Source organism: Panulirus ornatus, chromosome 53, assembly GCF_036320965.1.
Source record: "Panulirus ornatus isolate Po-2019 chromosome 53, ASM3632096v1, whole genome shotgun sequence".
Taxonomy (NCBI): Eukaryota; Metazoa; Arthropoda; class Malacostraca; order Decapoda; family Palinuridae; genus Panulirus; species Panulirus ornatus.
Window position 1 is genome coordinate 13,394,638 of NC_092276.1, and position 19,274 is coordinate 13,413,911.

The window sequence follows — 19,274 nt, forward strand, 5'->3', positions numbered from 1 at the left end:
AAGGCGACTAAAAGGGGAGGGAGCGGGGGGCTGGAAATCCTCCCCTCTCACTTTTTTTTTTAATTTTCCAAAAGAGGGAACAGAGAAGGGGCCCAGGTGAGGATATTCCCTCAATGGCCCAGTCCTCTGTTCTCAACGCTACCTCGCTAATGCGGGAAATGGCGAATAGTATGAAAGAAAGAAAGATATATATATATATATGTATAAAATACTGTAGGAATAGAATGATGACAACATGAGAAAACCGAATTTATTAGTTATCACTATCAAAGAAAACGTCATCGTCTTCATCATCACTGGCGATGTTAATGATAACGGGTTCGACTCACTCGTGTATGTTGTCAGTCCTCCAGTATTCTTTTTAAGATTTACGGAAGTGCTGAACAGCTTCCGCCCACACGTCCTTGTGTACCAATTGCCTGGCTTCTTCCAATCTTGCGTTTAGGTCCGTCCGGGTAAACCGCTGGAGTGTGGAGCGCACATGACGCTTCATAAATCCCCATACTTGCTCGATGGCGTTGAGCTCGGGGTGGCCAGGTGGCAACCGTATGACCTCGTGACCCCACATACGGATGGTGTTGTCGATCATATACTGGGGCTGTGGACGGTTCTGCTGGCAGAGGACCAGCAGCTCAGGGCGAGTGGCAGCAGGTGGGATAGAAATCTTGCGCTACTCCAGCCACCTGATGAGGTCCGCCTTCCTGGTGGCTGTGGTAGGGCATTGACTCTCCTCCGTCAGCTGGATGTGGTATGGTGCATTGACTAGCACAAGTACCGATAGCTCTGGCAGTGATGGAAAGAGCTGCGTTGTTAGCCATCGCAGGAACAGTTCGCCATTCATTTCTCCATGATAATCATCCTGGTTGGTCTTGGCTGGGTAGCACAGGTATGAGCCATCAACAAAGCCTTCGTCCGTGCCACCTGCGACCACTACAAATCGCTTCCCTTCACCAGGTGGTACCTGACGACTGTACGTGGTGTTGCTTGGAGCCTGTGTGGTATCTACCCACTCCCTACTGTGGCCCATCCTAGTGGTAAATCACGTCTCATCCACATATTCCACCTTCCTTCCCTCCTCTCGGTGGCGCTGTAGAGCGCGGAGAGCGTTAATCCGACGACACAGAACGTCCAGCGATTCCCTCCTTACATAGATATTTCGCTGTGACAGTCTGTATTGAAATCCCACGGTGTGCAGGATCCGCCAAACTGTTGTGTCAGAGGTAACCTCCGGGAGGATACCATGTGTTTTCATGTTTGTTGATATGACTCTCAGTGTTGAATATTGTTTTTCCGAAAACTTCTTGTGGATGTGGCGCCGTATTGCACCGCCAGTAAAGTTATCACAAACAGCCGATGTAGGTGGTGGTGGTGCCGGTGTGGAAGGGGAGGCTGTGGTGGTGGTGTTGACTATGCCCCTCACTCTTGACACAGTCATGCCCGCGATGTGTGCAACTCGCTCGTAAGGCCTGTGTGCATAAAAATTAATGTTATGTTATACATTTCGTCTCACCTCACTATGATGATTAATATGACATTGCGACACAATACAGTTTGCTTTACTTTCCTATTTCATATGTATATAAATGTAATAATGTATGTTCGAACCAGAATATATTGTCTACGCACCTATTCAAACTTATGTACGTTCTACCGCGGGTGCATTCACGTTTGTACAACGTGACAAGACGAAGAACAAACGCTGTCCTGCATCCACGGAGGCAGAAGGACAACATTGTTGCTGATGATGACCGCGCCTCGGCAGTCGCTAGGGTTGTAGCCTCGGGATGGGGGTAACCCATACCTCAGAGAGGGGCAGGGGATATGGGGGACTGTGGATATTATATTAAGGCTTATATTTCTTATTCAAAAACGTAAAGAACACATGAAGTACCCATAAACGATTTCATTTGGTTGTCCAAAACCAAAACCAACTTCATCCTTCTGGTCGCCGTCGACACGTCAGTTATTAACAACGGGATTGCTTGTTGCTTTCATGGTCGTTTGACGCACTCTGGTTTTCACGTCCACACACAATAACTGTATTACATATCATTACTAATGTATGATACGTATACGACAAAGTCAAATATAGACAATGGATGGTGTAAATATGGGGGTGAAGACGGAAATGGGGAGGAGGATACTGCGATATTGGGGTGGGGGTGGGGTGGGGGTGGGGTGGGGTGGGGTGAGGGTGAGGTGGGGGGGGAGTTGTCTGTGGGGTGTTCGAGGTGTTGAGGGAGGGTTAGACGAGTACCTCACACTCGTCCGATTCTCTATAACGGCTTCGATATGATGACTGGCGTAGGCTTAATATCACTCAGTAAACTCCTCACATAGCACATATAGTAATGCGGTATATGAGCCATAAATTAGGCTGAAATATCATAGTAATACAACCATTCGTTTAGCAGAAATTTGTGAAAACCAGCGTTTGTCCGCCGCTGAAACGTATAGTAGTTAAGGTTATGGTAATACCTGTCCTAACTCACTCACCTATACCAACGTTCCTCGCCTTCAAGCCACACATGATGAAGTTACAAAGGATACAAAATAAGACTCCTATTCATCGCAAATGAAAAATACCACGACATTGAAAACACGGTAGAACCGTCGGGACGATTGAAGATCAAACCAGTCGTTTCATTTCTAAGAGAAGCAGTTTAAAAAGTATGGCAGAGACTTGGAGACAATGATGGTATAAACTACAGACAAATCCGAGATCTCGATATCAACACAAACTTGGAAAACTGAAGCAGAGGCTTAGGTGCACTCAGGGAGGCTCCAGTCTTCCATCGTGCACATAATGAACAATGTTTAGCCTGGCTTAGTGAATCAAAACAAAAACAAAGACACAGCATGAATACAAAAACCCTCTCAGTCTGCCGAGGGTACACAAATAAGGTGCAAAAATCACGATTCCAGATAATCATCTACACGCATCAAAAATCTTACACCACACATCTGTACACACTTCATCCTTCTCTTCCATTTCAAACGATCCCTCCCCCTGTCCCACATCTTTTCCTCTCCTCTAAGCAACCTATAAAAAAGGAGGTGACATATAGACAAACAGACATATAAATAGACGTATAATTAGTTACGCTCAGTTGAGCTGATTTTTCAAGAGCAATGTTTTCCACAGCTGAACCCACCATTGCAGTTTTCTTGGGACAAAATATCTTGCCCGTCTCCGAGTGGCATCAGTTGGTCTCCAGTTCTGCTGCTGCTGCTGCTGCCATACAGCACGTCTGGTCCTGACTTCTTGGCAAGTGTTATCAAAATCATCTTCCCTCGAGCATCATAACTTGTCTTCTTCACAAGAGTAAACATCTTACACCACAAGACGTTTTCTGATGAAATAAAATAAAACGAATGAAAATGTTTCACATTCAGATAAACTGTTTTTTGTTTTTAAGAAAAATAACTTTTGAAAATCTTTTTTCTTGTTCTAAAGGAGAATACCAATTCCCAGCTGCATATTTACTAATAAAATGGAGAGTTTTTCTCCCAGTAAAAAGATTTTCATTTTTCTTTTCTTTTGCCACATTCCAGAAGGTCAGGAAATATCCCGGCACTTCCCACCCTGGTCACGTCCCCAGCCCGCCACCCACTCGTATAATTCCCCCAGTAGTCAGTCTTCACGCCAACTAAAATCACATATTTTTTTCTCGACTTTCTTGGTGAGGAAGTTCAGGAGGTCGGTAAATATTTCTCTTTTTCTTAACAACATTTTCTTATCATCAGTCATCACACTTTCTGTATCTTCTCTTATGCGTGTTCGACTATTTTCCTCATATTACGTCTTCTTGATAATTCTTTCATAACAATTTGGTTGATAATAGAATGTGCTATAAAGTTACCTGGAGACAAATCAAAGTTTTTAGTATTAGCAATTATGACAGATTCAGGGACGTTACGGGCAGCATAATCAGAAGTAGGTACAGTGTGACTGGATTGTTAAGGTCTTTAGGGTGATCGTTCAGTCCACTGACAGCACGTCGACCCCTGTATACTACATCGTTCCAAATCACTCTATCCCGTGTACGTTTTCCCACCCTCCTGCCTGGTCAAGATCCAATTGCTCAAAATCTTTTTCACTCCATCCTTCCATCTTCAATTTGGCCCCCTCTTTATCTTTGTTCCCTCCACTCCTGACACATATATCCTCTTTGTCGACCTTTCCTCACTCATTTTCTCTGTACGTGCAAACCATTTCAGCATACTCTCTTCTGCTCTCTCAACCACATTCTTTTTATTACCACACTAAGGTTGAGAGGTGATCTAACACAGGTATTCAATATAATCAAAGGATTTGTTGATCTTCGTCAAACAAGGACGTAGAGGCTTGATTCGTGTGATTTCTTTCTTATATCCATGTTATATACACACAACGAGGAAGAATATCTAATAGTATCAAACTTTGACCCATCCGTACATGATCTTAATACCACCAAGAAAAGAAGGAATCTGTATCCTCTTGACTATGTTATATTTTCATTGATGCATCATAATGCGCAATATTCTACATATAGATATGTAGTTGTGAGTTACATGTAATATTCTACGCATAGATATGTAGTTGTGAGTTACATGTAATATTCTACATATAGATATTTAGTTGTGAGTTACATGTAATATTCTTCATTTAGATATGTAGTGAGTTACATGTAATATTCTACATATAGATATGTAGCTGTGAGTTACATGTAATATGAAATGCTTATTGTGTGAGGTGAAACCAGCTCCATCACCTCCGGCCATATTCCATTTTCCTCTGAATAAATTCACAGTAAAAGTTCTTTTGTCTCGTGATTTTTCTTTCTCGTCCAACAGGTATGTTTTAGCTTGCCTCCTCCGCCTCAGCAGCCTCTGTGGTGAACCTGGTTACCAGTGAGGGAAACAATGTGCCGGTGGTGTGGTGTGGCGCGCGCTTGTCCCTCTGAAGCTTTTGACTTGTGGCAACCGAGAGGTCGACCCTGCAACACTGACTTCCATCATACAGGAAACTGTTGTTTTGTTGTTGTTGTTGTTGTTGTTGTTGTTGTTATATTTGTTATAATTTCATATGTTTCTGTGTTTACTAGGGCACGAGCAATTAATTATGATTGGCATAGATTATTAATCATTAGGTTTTCTTTTAATTCCATGATTAATGGATTAAATTGGGTAATAATATAATGCTTAAGAAATAGGATCAATATATATATATATATATATATATATATATATATATATATATATATATATATATATATTTTTTTTTTTTTTTTTGCTTTGTCGCTGTCTCCCGCGTTTGCGAGGTAGCGCAAGGAAACAGACGAAAGAAATGGCCCAACCCACCCCCATACACATGTATATACATACGTCCACACACGCAAATATACATACCTACACAGCTTTCCATGGTTTACCCCAGACGCTTCACATGCCCTGATTCAATCCACTGACAGCACGTCAACCCCGGTATACCACATCGCTCCAACTCACTCTATTCCTTGCCCTCCTTTCACCCTCCTGCATGTTCAGGCCCCGATCACACAAAATCTTTTTCACTCCATCTTTCCACCTCCAATTTGGTCTCCCTCTTCTCCTCGTTCCCTCCACCTCGACACATATATCCTCTTGGTCAATCTTTCCTCACTCATTCTCTCCATGTGACCAAACCATTTCAAAACACCCTCCTCTGCTCTCTCAACCACGCTCTTTTTATTTCCACACATCTCTCTTACCCTTACGTTACTTACTCGATCAAACCACCTCACACCACACATTGTCCTCAAACATCTCATTTCCAGCACATCCATCCTCCTGCGCACAACTCTATCCATAGTCCACGCCTCGCAACCATACAACATTGTTGGAACCACTATTCCTTCAAACATAGCCATTTTTGCTCTCCGAGATAATGTTCTCGACTTCCACACATTCTTCAAGGCTCCCAGAATTTTCGCCCCCTCCCCCACCCTATGATCCACTTCCGCTTCCATGGTTCCATCCGCTGCCAGATCCACTCCCAGATATCTAAAACACTTCACTTCCTCCAGTTTTTCTCCATTCAAACTCACCTCCCAGTTGACTTGACCCTCAACCCTACTGTACCTAATAACCTTGCTCTTATTCACATTTACTCCTAACTTTCTTCTTTCACAAACTTTACCAAACTCAGTCACCAGCTTCTGTAGTTTCTCACATGAATCAGCCACCAGCGCTGTATCATCAGCGAACAACAACTGACTCACTTCCCAAGCTCTCTCATCCCCAACAGACTTCATACTTGCCCCTCTTTCCAAAACTCTTGCATTCACCTCCCTAACAACCCCATCCATAAACAAATTAAACAACCATGGAGACATCACACACCCCTGCCGCAAACCTACATTCACTGAGAACCAATCACTTTCCTCTCTTCCTACACGTACACATGCCTTACATCCTTGATAAAAACTTTTCACTGCTTCTAACAACTTGCCTCCCACACCATATTATTCTTAATACCTTCCACAGAGCATCTCTATCAACTCTATCATATGCCTTCTCCAGATCCATAAATGCTACATACAAATCCATTTGCTTTTCTAAGTATTTCTCACATACATTCTTCAAAGCAAACACCTGATCCACACATCCTCTACCACTTCTGAAACCACACTGCTCTTCCCCAATCTGATGCTCTGTACATGCCTTCACCCTCTCAATCAATACCCTCCCATATAATTTGCCAGGAATACTCAACAAACTTATACCTCTGTAATTTGAGCACTCACTCTTATCCCCTTTGCCTTTGTACAATGGCACTATGCACGCATTCCGCCAATCCTCAGGCACCTCACCATGAGTCATACATACATTAAATAACCTTACCAACCAGTCAACAATACAGTCACCCCCTTTTTTAATAAATTCCACTGCAATACCATCCAAACCTGCTGCCTTGACGGCTTTCATCTTCCGCAAAGCTTTTACTACCTCTTCTCTGTTTACCAAATCATTTTCCCTAACCCTCGCACTTTGCACACCACCTCGACCAAAACACCCTATATCTGCCACTCTATCATCAAACACATTCAACAAACCTTCAAAATACTCACTCCATCTCCTTCTCACATCACCACTACTTGTTATCACCTCCCCATTTGCGCCCTTCACTGAAGTTCCCATTTGCTCCCTTGTCTTACGCACTTTGTTTACCTCCTTCCAGAACATCTTTTTATTCTCCCTAAAATTTAATGATACTCTCTCACCCAACTCTCATTTGCCCTTTTTTCACCTCTTGCACCTTTCTCTTGACCTCCTGTCTCTTTCTTTTATACGTCTCCCACTCAACTGCATTTTTTCCCTGCAAAAATCGTCCAAATGCCTCTCTCTTCTCTTTCACTAATACTCTTACTTCTTCATCCCACCACTCACTACCCTTTCTAATCAACCCACCTCCCCCTCTTCTCATACCACAAGCATCTTTTGCGCAATCCATCACTGATTCCCTAATACATCCCATTCCTCCCCCACTCCCCTTACTTCCATTGTTCTCACCTTTTTCCATTCTGTACTCAGTCTCTCCTGGTACTTCCTCACACAAGTCTCCTTCCCAAGCTCACTTACTCTCACCACCCTCTTCACCCCAACATTCACTCTTCTTTTCTGAAAACCCATACAAATCTTCACCTTAGCCTCCACAAGATAATGATCAGACATCCCTCCAGTTGCACCTCTCAGCACATTAACATCCAAAAGTCTCTCTTTCGCGCGCCTGTCAATTAACACGTAATCCAATAACGCTCTCTGGCCATCTCTCCTACTTACATAAGTATACTTATGTATATCTCGCTTTTTAAACCAGGTCTTCCCAATCATCAGTCCTTTTTCAGCACATAAATCTACAAGCTCTTCACCATTTCCATTTACAACACTGAACACCCCATGTATACCAATTATTCCCTCAACTGCCACATTACTCACCTTTGCATTCAAATCACCCAACACTATAACCCGGTCTCGTGCATCAAAACCACTAACACACTCATTCAGCTGCTCCCAAAACACTTGCCTCTCATGATCTTTCTTCTCATGCCCAGGTGCATATGCACCAATAATCACCCATCTCTCTCCATCAACTTTCAGTTTTGCCCATATTAATCGAGAATTTACTTTCTTACATTCTATCACATACTTCCAAAACTCCTGTTTCAGGAGTACTGCTACTCCTTCCCTTGCTCTTGTCCTCTCACTAACCCCTGACTTTACTCCCAAGACATTCCCAAACCACTCTTCCCCTTATGTTTTTTGTAAGAAAATTAGTGCAGAAAATACCACAAACACAGTAAATGAAGTAGTCATTATCAATCTAATTATTTCATGATTATTACAACTATTATTAACATCATACTGATTAATCAGAACCATACCCTAGTGTGTAGTATGTATGTACACACGCGGGTGATTTTTGTAGTAACTGTTTGTGAATACCGTTAGTGTGTTACGAGGAGAGAGTTATATACACTCACGTTGCTCCGTCCCTTAACCTTGTATATGTACACCATGTCTTTAATTCTTTGCATACACACACACACACACACACACACACACACACACACACACACACACACACACACACACACACACACACACAACACAAACACACACACACACAAACACACACACACACACACATGCACACACACACACACACAGACACACACACACACACACACACACACACACACACACACACACACACACCCACACACACACACACATACACACAAACAAACACAAACACACATACACACACAAACACCAGCTTAAGCCAGTCCCATTTATCGAGTAGCCCCGAGAGGAGGATGAACATCTGGGTTTGGTGCCGCTCCCAGAATTCGAACCCATGTTGGTCCGACCTCGGGTGGGCCTGTGTTGACTCATGGTCAGTAACGTTATCCACTACACCACGGAGGTCCGTATGTTATATAACTGTCTGTACATGTATACAGGAGTGGATGTGTAATGACCTATTTGTACTGTACGGGCAGATGTTACCGGGCTCCTCCTACATGGGGTCCACCGCCACTGAGTGATCATGTTTGACGAGGTTTATTTGAGTCAAAGGAAAATTGAGTTACAATATCTTTCTCCAAATGAGTCCACCCTGTCCCTGCCGCTGGGTGCAGCGCAGTCTTGGAGCTGCTGGAGCCACATAGAAGTGTTCCTAGGATTATACAGTTAATCAACTCACTGTATGTGGGAGGAGTTCTACACTCGTGGGGCCACATCACTTCATCTTTCTCAACTACCTTACATATTTATCTGCTTGTGTGTGCATGAAGGTCAGTTACACTAACTGCTACACCATGGCAGTCTGTGTGTATATACGTGTGTGTGTTTGTGTCTAATTACCTACCTCTATTGTACGTACGGGGAGGGTTATGTTCTCGTGAGGTCCCATCTCTTGAACAGTATCTACTGTCATCATACAACATTGTAGATTTCTGTATGTTGTTAATATTCAACCATCTCTTCAGTCATTTTCTTCCGTACATCCACCACTATTTTACTGTATATGTCCCATTACATCTGGCTCATCAGTGGACAACATATGGGAACCTCTACAAGCATTATGTATGAGAGAATTTATGACTAACGTACAGGATTATCTGCTTAAGTCAGCACAGCCCACTGCTCTTCCCAAAGTTTTTTGGTAAATATCAAAGATGTAGCATGAGAGATATTCCTGGTGATCAGTAACGACACTTTAGAAGGACATTATCATACAGGATGACAGACGGCCATGATGGTGTTGATCCGTCGCCTCGGTACATCCCTGTGGATTTCCCTCTCTCTGTCTCCCTCACTCCTGCCCTGACCTGCCACGCTGATAGTGTGGTGACATGTGCCTGACAGCCGCTCTCTGATCTATCACAGTCTCCTGCCGTGAACATCACGGGGAAATTCTTTGAAAAGGATATACCGAGAAGGGAATAGAATATCAAATGTGTAAAGAAGGTATGCAGGAGGGAAAACACAGGAAATAAGAGAAGGAAAGTGAGATTAAGAGGAAGAGAGAAAAGAAGGGAGGATAGGAGGAGTAATACAGCGCTTTTGGTAACTTTATGGAACAAAATAGTATTATACTGGGCCTTCACAAACAAATATCTTTCGGTATTCCTCTTCCCATTCTTTCTTCCTCTACTGCATCCATACCTTGTTCTCTTATGCCTGGGTCTTTTTTGTGCCGTCTGTATCTTTATCACTATATGTATCTACTTTCTTTGGCATCAAGACTTATTTTGCACCAAGTCCATTTATTTTTTTGTCCTCTTTCGGGCACAACATTTTGCCATTTCCCGTGTTGGCAAGGTAGCGGCAGGAGCAAAGGAAAAAATGATCTCATATGTTCACATTCACCCCTCCGGCTGTGATGTATAATGTACCGAAACAAGAGCCCCCTGTCCACAACCAGGCCCCAGAGACCTTTCCATGCTTTCCCCTGACCACTTCGTATACTCTGGTGCAGTCCATTGACGGCACGTCGCCTCCTGTATGCCACATCACTCTACTCTTTCCCATGCATGCCGTTTACTCTCTTTCACGCCCCGAACTGCACATGTACGCACACACAACATCAGAACATGACCTTTGGTCCCAACCGGTGGACGTGGCCAACTTCTTGAGCGCTGTAGGAGCCTCATAAGAAATGAAGGGACTCCTGTGGCAGGAAGTAAGTTGTATACATGTCGTAAATAAGATGGCCTTTGTGAGGGTATTCATTTATTCGTGCCGTCTTAGTTACCATAATAAGAGGAAAGATACTCATCTCATGGGATGGACGTCTAGTTTTTCTTGTCTTTCTTTTGTCTTGTAATGTTTTTCATTCTATAAAACTGACTGATGGACCAAATGATTCTACTGATGACCTCAGTAACCTGACCCTTCACACTGAACAGTTTTAGGACTAACCTCTCTCTCTCTCTCTCTCTCTCTCTCTCTCTCTCTCTCTCTCTCTCTCTCTCTCTCTCTCTCTCTCTCTCTCTCTCTCTCTCTCTCTCTCTCTCTCTCTCTCTCTCCTTCCCTATCTTGTACCATCATTTCCCTTGGTCATCTTCATCATCATCACCACCACCAAGGCTTCTCTCATCACCACCCAGTGATGCCAGACCATCACAGTACCACCAGCTGTCATCCCTTTAGAAATACCACAACATCCCATCACCACCATACGGCTCCCCTGTCACTACCATTACATCCCCCATTACCACCATACCACTGACCATCTGCACCATGCAATCCTCGGGCCCACGTAATACCTCTGATAGTGGCCCATCAGCACCATGCAATCCTCGGGGCCACGTAATCCCTCGAGAGTGGCCCTTCATCGCCATGCAATCCCGGAGCCAGGTAATCCCTCTGAGAGTGGCCCATGGGCACTATGCAATCATGTGGCCACGTAATCCCTCTGAGAGTGGCCCATCAGTACATGCAATCCTTGGGGCTGGTGATCCCTCTGGGTGTAGACATCAGCACCATGCAATCTCGGGCCACGTAATCCCTCTGAGAGTGGTCCATCAGCACCATGCAATCCTCGGGCCACGTAATCCCTCTGAGAGTGGCCCATCACAGGCAACAGCGGTATGAAATAATCTCCCATTATGACCGGTGGCCAATCTGCCGGAGTGAAGCTGTCGTGATCCCTCTCGCTGGAGACCAATTGGCCTGAGTGCCGACCCTCTAGTGTCTAACTGATGACCACTTTATGAATGTTGGACCACATGTGGTGTCATCTGACGTGGAGTTGTACTAAACTGTTTGTGTGGTTAACTGGCACAGTTACTCATATAACACACAGGCTGTCCCATCCTTCCTCCTGTATCCAAGTTTTCGCTTCTAGTGTGACGACCAACTTTTACCACAACAGTTCTATAGGAAATGGAGCAACATGGTCAATACAGAATGTGTGGAAGGAGAGAACGTTATATCGGAGAGAAAAATGGGTATGTTTGAAGGAATAGTGGTTCCAACATTGTTATATGGTTGCGAGGCGTGGGCTATGGATAGGATTGTACGGAGGAGGATGGATGTGTTGGATATGAAATTTTTGAGGACAATATGTGGTGTGAGGTGGTTTGATCGAATAAGTAATGAAAGTTTGAGAGAGATGTGTGGTAATAAAAAGCGTGTAGTTGAGAGATCAGAGGAGGGTGTTTTGAAATGGTTTGGTCACAAAGAGAGAATGAGTAAGGAAAGATTGACAAAGAGGATATATGAGTCAGATGTAGAGGGAACGAGGAGAAGTGAGAGACCAAATTGGAGGTGGAAGGATAGAGTGAAAAAGATTTTGAGCAATCGGGGCCTGAACATACAGGAGGGTGAAAGGCCTGCAAGGAATAGAGTGAATTGGAACGATGTGGTATACCGGCGTCGACGTGCTGTCAGTGGATTGAACCAGGGCATGTGAAGCGTCTGGGGTAAACCATGGAAAGTTTTCTAGGGCCTGGATTTGGAAAGGGAGCTGTGGTTTCAGTGCATTACACATGACAGCTAGAGACTGAGTGTGGGGGGAGGAGGGTGTCATTTCATATGTGGCGGGGTGGCGGTGGAAATGGATGAAGGCAGCAAGTATGAATTTGCACATATGTATATGTGTATATGTCTGTGTATGTACATGTAGGTATACGTTGAAATGTATAGGTATGTGTATGTACGTGTGTGTGCATTTATGTATATACGTGTGTATGTGGATGGGTTGGGCCATTCTATCGTTTGTTTCCTTAAGATACTTCGCTAACGCGGGAGACAGCGACTAAGTATAATATATATATATATATATATATATATATATATATATATATATATATATATATATATATATATATATATATATATATTATTTATTATTTTGTTTTGTCGCTGTCTCCAGCGTTAGCGAGGTAGCGCAAGGAAACAGACGAAAGAATGGCCCAACCAAACCACATACACATGTATATACATACACGTCCACACACGCAAATATACATACCTATACATCTCAACGTATACATATATATACACACACAGACATATACATATATACATGTACATAATTCATGCTGTCTGCCTTTATTCATTCCCATCGCCACCCCGCCACCCCCTCATGTGTGCGAGATAGAGCTAGGAAAAGACAACAAAGGCCCCATTCGTTCACACTCAGTCTCTAGCTGTCATCTAATAATGGACCGAAACCACAGCTCCCTTTCCACACCCAGGCCCCACACAACTTTCCATGGTTTACCCCAGACGCTTCACATGCCCTGGTTCAATCCATTGACAGCACGTCGACCCCGGTATACCACATCCTTCCAATTCACTCTATTGCTTGCACGCCTTTCACCCTCCTGCATGTTCAGGCCCCGATCACTCAAAATCTCCCTCACTCCATCCTTCCACCTTCAATTTGGTCTCCCACTTCTCCTCGTTCCCTCCAGCTCTGACACATAAATCCTCTTGGTCAATCTTTCCTCACTCATTATCTCCATGTGACCAAACCATTTTAAAACACCCTCTTCTGCTCTCTCAACCACACTCTTTTTATTACCACACATCTCTCTTACCCTATCATTGCTTACTCGATCAAACCACCTCACACCACATACTGTCCTCAAACATCTCATTTCCAGCACATCCACCCTCCTCCGCACAACTCCATCCATAGCCCACGCCTCGCAACCATATAACATTGTTGGAACCACCACTAAGGCAAACACACCCATTTTTGCCCTGCGAGATAATGCTCTCGACCTCCACACACTCTTCAACTCTCCCAGAACTTTCGCCCCCTCCTCCACCCTATGATTCACTTTCGCTTCCATGGTTCCATCCGCTGCCAAATCCACTCCCAGATATCTAAAACACTTCACTTCCTCCAGCTTTTCTCCATTCAAATCCACCTCCTTATTGACTTGACCCTCAATCCTACTGTACCTAATAACCTTGCTCTTATTCACATTTACTCTCAGCTCCCCCCCCCCCTTCATACAACCTACCAAACTCAGTCAGCAGCTTCTGCAATTTCTCACATGAATCATCCACCAGCGCTGTATCATCAGCGAACAACAACTGACTCACCTCCCAAGCTCTCTCATCCACAACAGACTGCATACTTGCCCTTCTTTCCAAAACTCTTGCATTCACCTCCCTAACAACCCCATCCATAAACAAATTAAACAACCATGGAGACATCACACACCCCTTCCGCAAACCTACATACATTACATTGCATTTCCACACCATCCTCTGTTCTACACTTTCGCCTTAATAGTTCCAGATTTTCTATCATGTGTCTGTGGTAGTGGTTGCCACCGTATCTGGATTGACAGGTACTGGTTATCAACGGTACGATGACGCCTGATAACGAGCTGAGGTCGTTATCAGCCTCAGTGATGGAAGGGCGCAACGCTCTTACTCGCTTGCTCACTCATTCATTTCTCTAATGTTCTTTCATTTCTCTCACGTTCATTCATTTCTCTCACGTTCATTCAATTACAATACACTCACTACCTCATGTGGTTGCCTATGTTATCATTCCTTCATTCTGTGATCCATTTGCTTAGTTATTCATTCTTGAATGCGGAGTTGTTCACACATTCCTCCAGTCAGTGTTTGCGAATTCAATCATCTTACTTGGCCACTCACATCCACATTCGGTCACTCATTCTCTCAAACAATGACATAGTCAAACTCGCGCACTCAAACACACTTCAACCTTCTTTACTTTTACTTTCACTCATTCGTTCAGTCATTGTAGATAACATTTACTCCCTCTTGGTGTCATAACTTTCTCCCACCATCAATCTTCATCCTGTCTGTCCTCTTACTTCTAACTGTACAACTCAAATACCTATCTCTACCATTCTTAGTTTTGACATACCTTGACCTATATACACTTGGGTTTCACAGCCATGCCTCTATGTTGGGAAAACACTTCTTCATATAAGCGTTTTGCACAAAATAAGTTTATTTCGTTCCTCTCACAAGAGCTCTCAGTGTAACCCAAGGTTTTCCTTTGCATGACCCGACTTTCAACTCCAGCTTTCCCTCTATCACCCTCACAAAACGTTGCTTCCAAAGTCTTAACTCATCAGCAATTTCCAATACTCCATCATGCCAGCAGACCATACAGTCTGTCCTCCCATACATTTGAACATCTTCAGTCATATTTTCATTCCTATTTACTTTCAACATCCTCTTCTTAGATACATTCTCAAACCGGTCACAGCAAGCTGTCTAATTCTTTCTCTAAATATTCCAACAAAACAGTATCATCTGCATAAGGCACCTGCGATACCTACCATTATGTTTGTCCATGGTGAAGCCTCACAACACAGACTTCGCTACAACATTAACAACCACGATAACATCACACAGTCCTGATGCAGTCCCACATAAATTTCAAACCACTCCATGCCACCACCTACCCTCCCGCACGGACTGATTCCATTATCAAACTTGTTAATTGCATTCGTGCGTAATCCACTCACATCGTACAAGGTCAAAACTTCTCTGCAGTGGTCTCCTATCCACTTTATCATATGTCGTTTCTATGATAATAGATGCTGCATATACTTTCCAACTTTCCTATAAAACTTTCTACACTTCTTTTCTCAGCGTAAATTTCTTATCTAAACGTCTTCCCTTCGCAAACCCACCTTGGATCTCACTAACAAGGGCTTCACTAATCCCTCTAACACAATTAGTCAATACATCCTACCATACACCTTGTCAAGTATGCTAAGGACACACTCCTCTATAATCCAACACTCACTTTTATTCTCATGTCCTTTATACGGTGGGATATTTACAACCTTCGTCCAGTCATCACGATCCTGACCACTCTTTCATAATTCCATATACACTTTACAGATCCATTTCACAACAATTTCACTTTCACTCTACACCATCTCGTTCACTATTCCATCTATATCTTACGGCTTTTAAATTTATTATGAGATTTATTGTTCTTAATTCCTGCTCGTAATATGTTCCTCTATTGTTTTCTCTCTTTCCTTACCTCTGATCCTGCTGCACCAGTAGACACGTCTATTTCACCATTACTTCATATGCGTTCTTCAGGACGTTCTTTCTATATCTTATAAACCACCCACAGGTGCTAGCATTCTGCTTTCATTCCTGATCACTGTCTCTCCTCTGCTCTTATATGCCTCCTAGATTAACTTGTTATTCACTTTTGCTTCCGAGATCCATGTGTTTTCCTGTTGCTGTTACACACCGATAATACAGGTAACTTTTCCCTCTGCCTCTTATATTCAGGATTTTGTATTCTATATTTACCTGACCTTCACTTATGATGAATTTGGTAGATTTACCTCCTCCTTGCTAACTCACTCTTCCCTCCACTGTCTTTCCTCAGTCTTCATTCCATCTGTTTTGCCTCTTTTTCGACAGTCTATACATGATGCACCGCTCACCTCCCTGGTAGCCTCCAGTAAAGCAGTCTTAAACCGTCTCCACATCATGCCAACCTCACCGTCAATTGCATCAGATCCTGTCAGTGTTTCACCTGCAATATCTTGTACGGGTACATATCATCCATTATTATCTACATCCTTCTTCACTTATTCTTCAGTTGTATTTCTGGTCCAACTACAACAAAAGTTAAGCCTTCATATGATCTGGCAAACTCCCTTCTAACCCAATAGAGTCTAGACCACACATTACCTACCATAACCTTCTCACCAAAAATTAATCAGTCATGCTCTTGTCTACCCTGTTCTTCCTGTGTCTGTACCATCTGTGTTTATGAACATGGTCACGTGTCATAATGGTACTTCCAACACTCACTTCAGCTGATGCTCACAATCCACGTGCTCTCTACATCCTGGAACCTATATCCGTCCACCAATGTCTCCTTCCTCCAGTTTGTCTCTCATCCATCCATGCAAATCGCCCACCACATATAGTGTTTCCCCTGGATCAATATCCTCTGCTTCTCCTCTAAGCTCCCTTCTCTATTACTACGTAGCGCATATGCAAACATGATAGACATTTCTAGTGTCTCGCACTTGAACTTCGCAACTGTCAATTTTGTATTGACTGGCCTGCAATCCAACATCTTTTCCAACCATTCATCCTTCATCAGTTATACTCAGCCTTCTCGTGTATAATCATCTGCATCATTTATCATACCTCCACTCTATCACACTTAAAATTTCCACTGTTGTTCAGTCTTGCTTCACGTAAACATGTCTAATTTTTTCTCTTAATACCAGCAACTTTCATTATCTTACGTTCATTGTTTATTCCTTCCACACGTCACTCACCCACACTAACTTGCAACCTGGGTCGAAAGTGGCATCAGAGAAGCTGCTTTCGTCTGAGGCGACATCCGTCTATTGTGGGGAATTTGCGCCGAGTTTGGGTCCCCAAATCACTGCCGCAGGTTATCAAAGGGGAATGACCTACGTCTACCTGAGGTAGACTTGCTACCCTACTATCCAGGTTTCACTGTAACTTACTAAGTCAATAGAAACTATGATTAGCAAGAGTTCCAAGGTAAAGTTAAGGGACCGAATGATTGAAGTAATACTATCAAGAATTTCATAGTATCTTATTTAGTTAGCTGATAATACCCTCGATTCCGGCTGATCCTGAGTATTCCATATCCATAACGATGACAATATATTCCACATCTGAGATCATGCAAGTGTCAGCAGCCCACAGGACTCCTTCCCTCACGTCCTACTTTCTCAATTGTCACATATTCGCAGTTCCCGTTTGCCAAGCGTCGGGGTGTCAGTCAGCACTTTCCTCTGCCACTAACACACCTACAAACTTCATATTAGACTTTCCTGTGTTCCTGTGAGTTATGTATAAAGTTCAGATTTGAGTGGGAAGGCTGGTGTGAGAGCCACGGGGGCAGATGTACCAGAAGCCTATGGTATATAATGCAGCGCCTCCACAGTACCCGACCCTCGAATAAGTGGTAAAGGAGGAGGAGAGAGGGAGTGATGCTTCAGGTAGATGGTGATTAAAGAGAGAGGGAAGGAAGAATTAGGTAGATGGTGATGAGAGGGAATGAGGAGAGGAGGTGCTATAAGGAAGTGGGCTAGTATGTCAGATGGATCACCATCAACATGTCTTGGAGGTTGTGGTGTTGAGTCAACAGAGATAAAGAGAGAAGAGTGAGGGGTAACCTGATCACAGTCTTCAATTTCAAAACCAGGGGATGACGTATACGGTGAACAGTTCTTCGGATGATTTAGACGGAGAACATAACATGAAAATATCCAAGAACATTGTTTAAAAAGAAGTGTAAAGAATAATTCTAATGTAAAAGAATGATGAATGAATGGAATTAAATGAATAAAGAAGCAGTAAATGCAAAAACCATCATATAACTTTAAAATGTTTTATGATAAAGAAGTTGCAATAGATGAGACTCCATAAGTGTATAACTCCATCACTGTGCAGTACAAATAGGTAATAGCACACACACACACACACACACACACACACACACACACACACACACACACACCTGGCCTAGACTAGGGTTTGTGTGTGTGCATACACACATACAGCAGTATAAGGTACACATATACAAGTTTAAGAGACGGAAACACGAGTGTAAAACTCTCTCTTCGTAAGACACAAATAGTAATCACATACAGACAACTGGCGCTCCACCAGTATAGAACTTCCCCGTCCGTATTGTACAGATAGACAATTCAACACACACTTCACTCTATATACTCTCATACTTCTCCTGGGTGTACGTAACCACACTGCATCTATATAATAACTTTCCCTTTACATTCCACACTCTTTTTTATTCACTTTTGTTCCTCTCAAAAAAGCACTAAGAACTCTTGAATACCTTAATTAGATAATGGTCTGCCTTTATCAAAGTTTTACTCCAGGAATGAAAGACATCTCCAGATTACTTCAGCTCGGGCAGATGACTGGCTTACCTGCAGCCTGCATAGCTTCAGGGCTCAGATAAGCCACGTATATAACGTCCATCATAAGGACGTAGCGGGTCATGACCCGAGTATTACATTCCTCTCCCACACACTGATGCCTGCCACAAGCAGCTCCCGCACACTGATGCCTGCCACAAGCAGCTCCCGCACACTGATGCCTGCCACAAGCAGCTCCCGCACACTGATGCCTGCCACAAGCAGCTCCCGCACACTGATGCCTGCCACAAGCAGCTCCCGCACACTGATGCCTGCCACAAGCAGCTCCCGCACACTGATGCCTGCCACAAGCAGCTCCCGCACACTGATGCC

The 19,274-nt window shown here is 43.4% G+C and overlaps 1 pseudogene; it reads right to left on the reverse strand.

Annotated features, from left to right (window-relative positions):
• Positions 1-253: 253 nt before the first annotated feature.
• On the reverse strand, positions 254-19,026 carry LOC139765251 (uncharacterized; annotated as a pseudogene).
• Positions 19,027-19,274: the final 248 nt, after the last annotated feature.